The 6,000-nt window shown below is 49.9% G+C and overlaps 1 protein-coding gene across 1 annotated transcript in view; it reads right to left on the reverse strand.

Annotated features, from left to right (window-relative positions):
• MTUS2 (microtubule associated scaffold protein 2) overlaps positions 1-5,129 on the reverse strand; it is a 492,284-nt gene extending 487,155 nt beyond the window's left edge. The window contains exon 1 of the mRNA XM_022574568.3: positions 4,735-5,129. The gene's annotated coding sequence lies outside the window, so the exon portion shown is untranslated. The remainder of the gene's footprint in view (positions 1-4,734) is intronic.
• Positions 5,130-6,000: the final 871 nt, after the last annotated feature.

A 6,000-nucleotide genomic window follows, 5' to 3' on the forward strand; every position in this document is an offset into this window, starting at 1 on the left:
CGGAAGGCTATGCCTTTCTCCAGCAGACGTGCTGCTGCTCCCCACTGGCTTCTCACCTTTTCCACTGAGGGATCCGTGACCACCTGCTACCAGGTCCACACACGTGCTTTCTGGCTAGTACACGTAGGGCAGCCATCCAGGCACAGAGGAGCCTCGTCCACCAATGAGCAAACTCCCCTCCTCAAACCCTAACCAACCCAAACACCTTTAGGCCGCGGGGTTCTCGCTGGCTCAGTCTCACACCAGGAGTTGCTCTAGGCTCTCGACATCTTGATATTCCCCAAGAAACAGCAGTGTGGTTCCCACTGTTGGCATCCTTTACTCACCACCGTTCTATCTGTTCCTAGGGGACGGCAGGGAATCCGGGCTGAAATAAGGCTTTCCTGTTGGCCCCTTTCCTACAGCAAGCCAGTGGGAACCATCAACGAAGACACCCAACTCTTCCCCCTACTCCTGGTTTATGTAATGGTCTGGACTGGATTCCAGTAGCCCTGAGAGGCCCTCAGCTGTACCTGATCCCAAACCAATACACCACCTAAAGCCCAAGAGTAACACCATCACTCGCTGACACAACCTCACGTCGCTGGAGAGGAGGGTCCCAGGGTAGGTCCAAGAAACCACCACAAGAGAATTAGAGGGGTGGGTTGCTGTTGCAGGGAAGCACTGGCCGCGAGCCTGCCTGGGGCGCCAGCCCAGCTCCATCCTCCCAGGGCTCTGCACTGGCTATTCCCCAACGAGGGAAACGCTCTCCCCGGACATCCACAGGGCTCCCTCTTCATCTCCTTCAGGGTTCTACTCGGCATCCACTCTCAGGGAGGCGTTCCCTGACCTACATGTCCCAGCAACACTCACTCCCCACCCTACACTTCTCCTTCTCTGATTTACTTTTCTCCACAGCACTATCCCGACCTGATACGATACACATTTTACATAAATTTATCCATGGCACTGTAAGCTCCCCTGGGGCACAGTTTTTGTCTGTTGTGTTCACTGCTCTAAGATACCTAACATCTAGAACAGTGCTTGGCACAAACAGACACTCAGAAGTATCCGCTGGATGTTATTAAAGAAAAACAAAGCTAGACGCTAGTTAAAGGCAGTAAAGACAGAATTTATTCAGTATATACTGCAAGAGGAAAGAAAGACTTCAGTATAAAACTCAGCTCAACTTCAATCCACAAGGAGGCGGCCAGGCGTTTTAGAGGAGGAACAAGAGAGCAGACAGGGCTAAAGCAGAGTCACGGAAGCGGGCAATTACAAAAAGCAGGCAGGGCTGTTGGTCATCGTCAACGATGTTACGTTACGTGTCAGTTTGTCCCCGTCTCCTAGAGACGGGAGACAGAGGCCCTATCCTTCCTGATTACATGTCAAAGGAACGGCTTTCAGGTCCTTGAGAAGGATACTCCTGGGTTGTAGGAGATACGTATACATCTCAAAGAGACAGAGAATGCATTGTAATTGTACTGTTTTTCTACTAAATGCTGAATAAAAGGGAAATCGGGCCCATCCTCAGGTGTTGGCTGGAACAAAGGGTAAATCCTTGTGGCAGACTTGAGCTTTTCCAAACAGAAACTCAAGGGGGGGTGGGTCATCCCAGGGGCATGACCTCAGGGGGCTGGAAGCCAAGGTAGAGTTTTCTCAAGTCTTCTGGGGGGGCGGGGGACAACACTACACCGACAAGATCGTGTTGAAAGTTGCAGTTCCTATAGGCCAAGGTTGAGGCCTAGTCAAGAAGAGGGCTCAGAGGAGTCTGACTAAAGTTTGGTCAAGCGGAGTGTCTTGGTGAATGGGTGGGTGGATGGGTGGATGTCTGAAGGGGTGGGTGGGCGGAGGGGGTATAAAGACCGGTGGGAAAGGGGTCAAGATGGTAAGATCTGAAGCATCCAAATTCAGATATGAAGCAGAAATTGCTTCAGAGAAAAAGGGAAAATCCTCCACTCTTTTCAATAACCCCCCTCTCCAACATTCCTGCGGCAGACATAATAAGGCTCCCATTTACCCATAAAACTGCTAAACGGGAACAGTCAATAGTTTATCCTAGCCCTTCCCAGCCTGCACTTGTTTCCTGCAAGATATTTTCCAGGCCTGAGTTTGCTCCCTGTTTAGAATTCATATTGAAGACAGATCCTAAGGAGTTTACAGGAAAGTCTCCTATGGAGCTGATGCTATCTGTTCCTATTAACTTTTTACTAATGAAGCATCTTTTGGTAGTTCACTTCTTTCTCCCTTTCCCCTCGGCCGCCGTCTCTGAGATGTGCAAGGGCTTTAACCCACTTTCCTCCCTTCCCCGCCCCCGTCTCAGCTTCTCTCTGCCTCCGGCTCAGCTCGGATCCAAAAAAGTCCCGGTTTGTGTGAGATCACAAGGCACAGCTGATTCACCGGTTAACCACCTGAGCCCTGGGTGATAGCAGTTTGCATTTTCTCAGCAGCTCAACTACAATATTGGCCAGATTTCTTTTTTTGTCTTTTCATGAGACTACAGATGTTAAAATAAGAAAAAGCATTTTTCAAAGTTAACATTTGAACATAATCAGGAGACAGCAGATTCAGGGTTTATGGAGGCTTACATTCTTATGATGGGATGCGGGAGGGGGGAGAGAGTGTCCTCCTTATTTTAAAAAAATCCACAATTACAAACACAAACTTCTGTGACCATGTGAGCACATTGCAAGTGGCCCTCCCCGGGACTTGGACGAAGCCGGAGTGAGGGGCCCTGAAGCTTAAGATCATTAGCTTCCCAGTCAATGCGCCTCTTCTGGGAGATACGAAAGACTAGAGAGGTTTATACCGCAGCATTAAAATCTCTAGAAAACCGCTAAGCATAACAGTCTTCTCTTACATCAATCCTCTAGACGCTATTCTCATCTCTCTTTCACAAACCTCCGTCCCTGCTGTTCCCTCTAATTTGGCCGCAGCAATTCATTATAAAAGCGCATGTGCTGGGCTGGGGCTGTGCATCCTTCCCCTGTTTTGGCTTTAACAATCCAGTACTGTGTCGATTATGTAATAGCCAAAACAGAGAGTTTAACGCAATAGTCATAGCACTTACATAAGCCTTCACAAACCAACCCTAAGATCTGCCCCCAGATTTGGGTATTTGGAATTACATGAAGTAGACAGAAAACATTGATTCAGCAGCCACGTTAATTTCCGACCTTAAAGACAATAAAAGCTTTTTTGCACTTAATTTGCTAGTCTATATTAACATAATGAGTTTTGAATTTCATGGAGCACACAATCTTTAATAAGACGTGATTGTCTTTTCACGTAAACAAAAAGGAATATCCTGACACCGCTACTCAACTTCACTGTTACCTGTGCACAAAGACATGTCCCACTCAGGACTCCCTGACGTAGTCTACATGGAATCATGGGTCCCCAATAAACATCAACTATTCCCTGCAGGTTTAAAAAAAATCGAGAAAGATATACAAAATACAAAAGTGTACATGCTATAATTCTTCAACACATCTTCTTTTCAATACCATTCTCTCTCCATATTTCTAACCACTTATTTTTTACTTTCCTTAAACCACTGGAGCCACACCTTAGGCTACAAAGTGACAAATTGAAAAAAAACAACGCTATCCTATGGGTCTCACCCCAGGCTACACATTAGAATCACAAGGGAGTTTTTAACATTACAAATGTCACAGCATCACCAAAAACCACTTGGAACAGATTCCTGAGATGTGGGTCACAAGAGGAGGTGCCCAGACCTCAGTATACCTGATATTTCTACTTCTGTCTTCTTCTTCTCTGAAAAAAACCCCATAAATACAAGTAGAGATATTAAAGGTTATTTAAATCTTTAATAACTGGCAGTTCATAATTACAAAGTTTCCATCAGCTATAAGAAATAAAATCATTCACTAGTTTAAAAGCCATAAAGGATATCTGTGGGATCTTTTTTATTACTATCAATAAGTAGTGAAAGAATTTTCACCAAGTTTCTTAACAGCCCTTACAAAACCTACTCTGTTTTTTTTATGTTTTACAATTGTACCTAATGAGGTCAAAGAAACGGCCCTATATCATCTTAAAGGGTATCTCCAGCTAAGACCATGCTTATCTTCCAGTAAAGTTTTGGTTTAAAGAAGAAATTATGGCTCTGACTTATCTTCACCCTCTCTTCTTAGATGCTCTGGTAATCCCTTTTATAACTTTAACAATGAGCAAATATTTTTTAAAAGCACTTATATAACAGAGTACAGGCGCCTTTGGTATCCTGCCAAGAGTACTTCTTTCCGTGTTTGTATTTAAAATAGAATGGTAGTAACATCACTTATGTGCCTGAAATTCCTTCTGTGCACAGGCTCAGAATGAAAAAATGGATGTAGCAAACCGCTTCACTGCTTTACCATTATAAAGCTCAAAGGAAATAACACATTCGTACTAAATTAAGACGAAGACACAGAACAAATTATCCAAAGCCGGGGGTGTGGGGCGGGGAGGGATTCGGTTGAACTCACCTACCAGCCCTTCTAAAACAGAGAATGTTTAACCTGGCAGCACGCGAAGGTGCCGGATGAGCTGCAATACCTCAGCCCGAGCAGGTGACGGATGCAGGCAGGAGAGAACGAGGGCTGTGATGACCGAGAAGCCAAAATAAACACTGCGCTCCCCGGAGCCCCGGCGGCAATCACTCCCCCGAATCGGCGCGGGTTCCCAGAACGCCGGCAGCGGAGCCCAACCCGCCCCTGTGCAGAACTGAGCAGAAGAGGATTCGCTCACCTGGGTGGGAAAGAGCCAAGGAAGATTTCCAAGAAGCCAGCGCTGCCCTTCAAGAGACTCTCATCCCGGACCGGCTTCCCACACGCCTCCTCCGCCTCCTCCGCCTCCAGCTCGAGTTTTCTATTTGGCCACAGGTCTGGACTCGGCTGATCCTCCGAGGAGGTCCGCAAAGCGGGGGCGACAAACTTGCCGGGAGAAGCCGGCAGAGGTGGCGCAGGCGGAGGGGGCAGGGACGCCCCCGCGCGCGGAGCCGGCTCCCCAGCCTGGTCCCCGCCGCCCGCCCACGCCCGCTCGCGCCCCGCGCTCACCTCGCGCCGGCACCGCCCAGGCCGCCGCCTCCGCTCCGAGCGCGCGGCGGCCGCGGTGGCGACGGCCGGACCCGCCGACCGGACGCCGAGGCGCCCCCCGGCCGCAGCGGCCGCCCCTCCGGCCGCCTCGCCCGGACAAAGAGAAGCGGTGGCGCGGGCGGCGGCGAAGACCGGGCCTCGGAGAGCGCCGCGCAGCCCGCGCACCCCGCGCGCCTCGCCGGCGAGGTGCGGGCGGCGTTGACAGCGGCCGGGCGGCGAGCGGGCCCGCGCGGGAGGGCGGCGCGGGGCGGAGAGGCGCGCACCACCTCCCGGCCTCCCCGAGACGCACACGCCGGGACCCGAGCCCCGCGCCCTGCAGCCCTGCCGGGGAGCCGCAGCGCCCTCTGCCGGCCGCGGGGCCGCCGTGCGCGCGCCGTCCCGCTCCGGCTCCGGCGGTGGGATTCCTGGTGCACGAGGAGCCCGAAGATGACCTGTAGAAAGGCTTGCGGAAAAGGCACACGTTTCTTTCTAGAACCAGGTTTATTTCTGTGTTTAATAAGCACCAAATGTGCCTAACACCGGTCGAGGGGTTCTAGAGGACCTCTTAGGAATAAGTATATTAATTTATGTCTCAAAGAAGTGCTCCCGGCTTCCCTAAGCAGTGCACGTGGAAGGTAAGCGAGATCAGAGAACTTCCGCTGCCTCCGGTTCAAATGTCAATGGAATAAGCTTTTGCCGTTATAAAAATGAAATGTGGGTGCTGGTCCTCGCACTATTTAGGTGGGGTTTTTTTAAGGGCGGTGGGGAGGTCTTTTTCCAAAGTACCATGTTAAGCAATATTTTACAGCAGTTAATTTTTGAATCATTACTGGACTACTTAGAGAAGGGAAATCACACCACTGTCTTTTAAAAATATTCTAACAGCTCTCCCTTCTCCTCTGGAAGAATCTAGAGCAGATTTCAAGCTTTTCCTGTCACT

This window comes from Delphinapterus leucas, chromosome 18, assembly GCF_059928025.1.
Source record: "Delphinapterus leucas isolate spDelLeu-1000000601 "Yukka" chromosome 18, BTC_Dleu_Yukka2, whole genome shotgun sequence".
NCBI classification, from domain to species: Eukaryota; Metazoa; Chordata; class Mammalia; order Artiodactyla; family Monodontidae; genus Delphinapterus; species Delphinapterus leucas.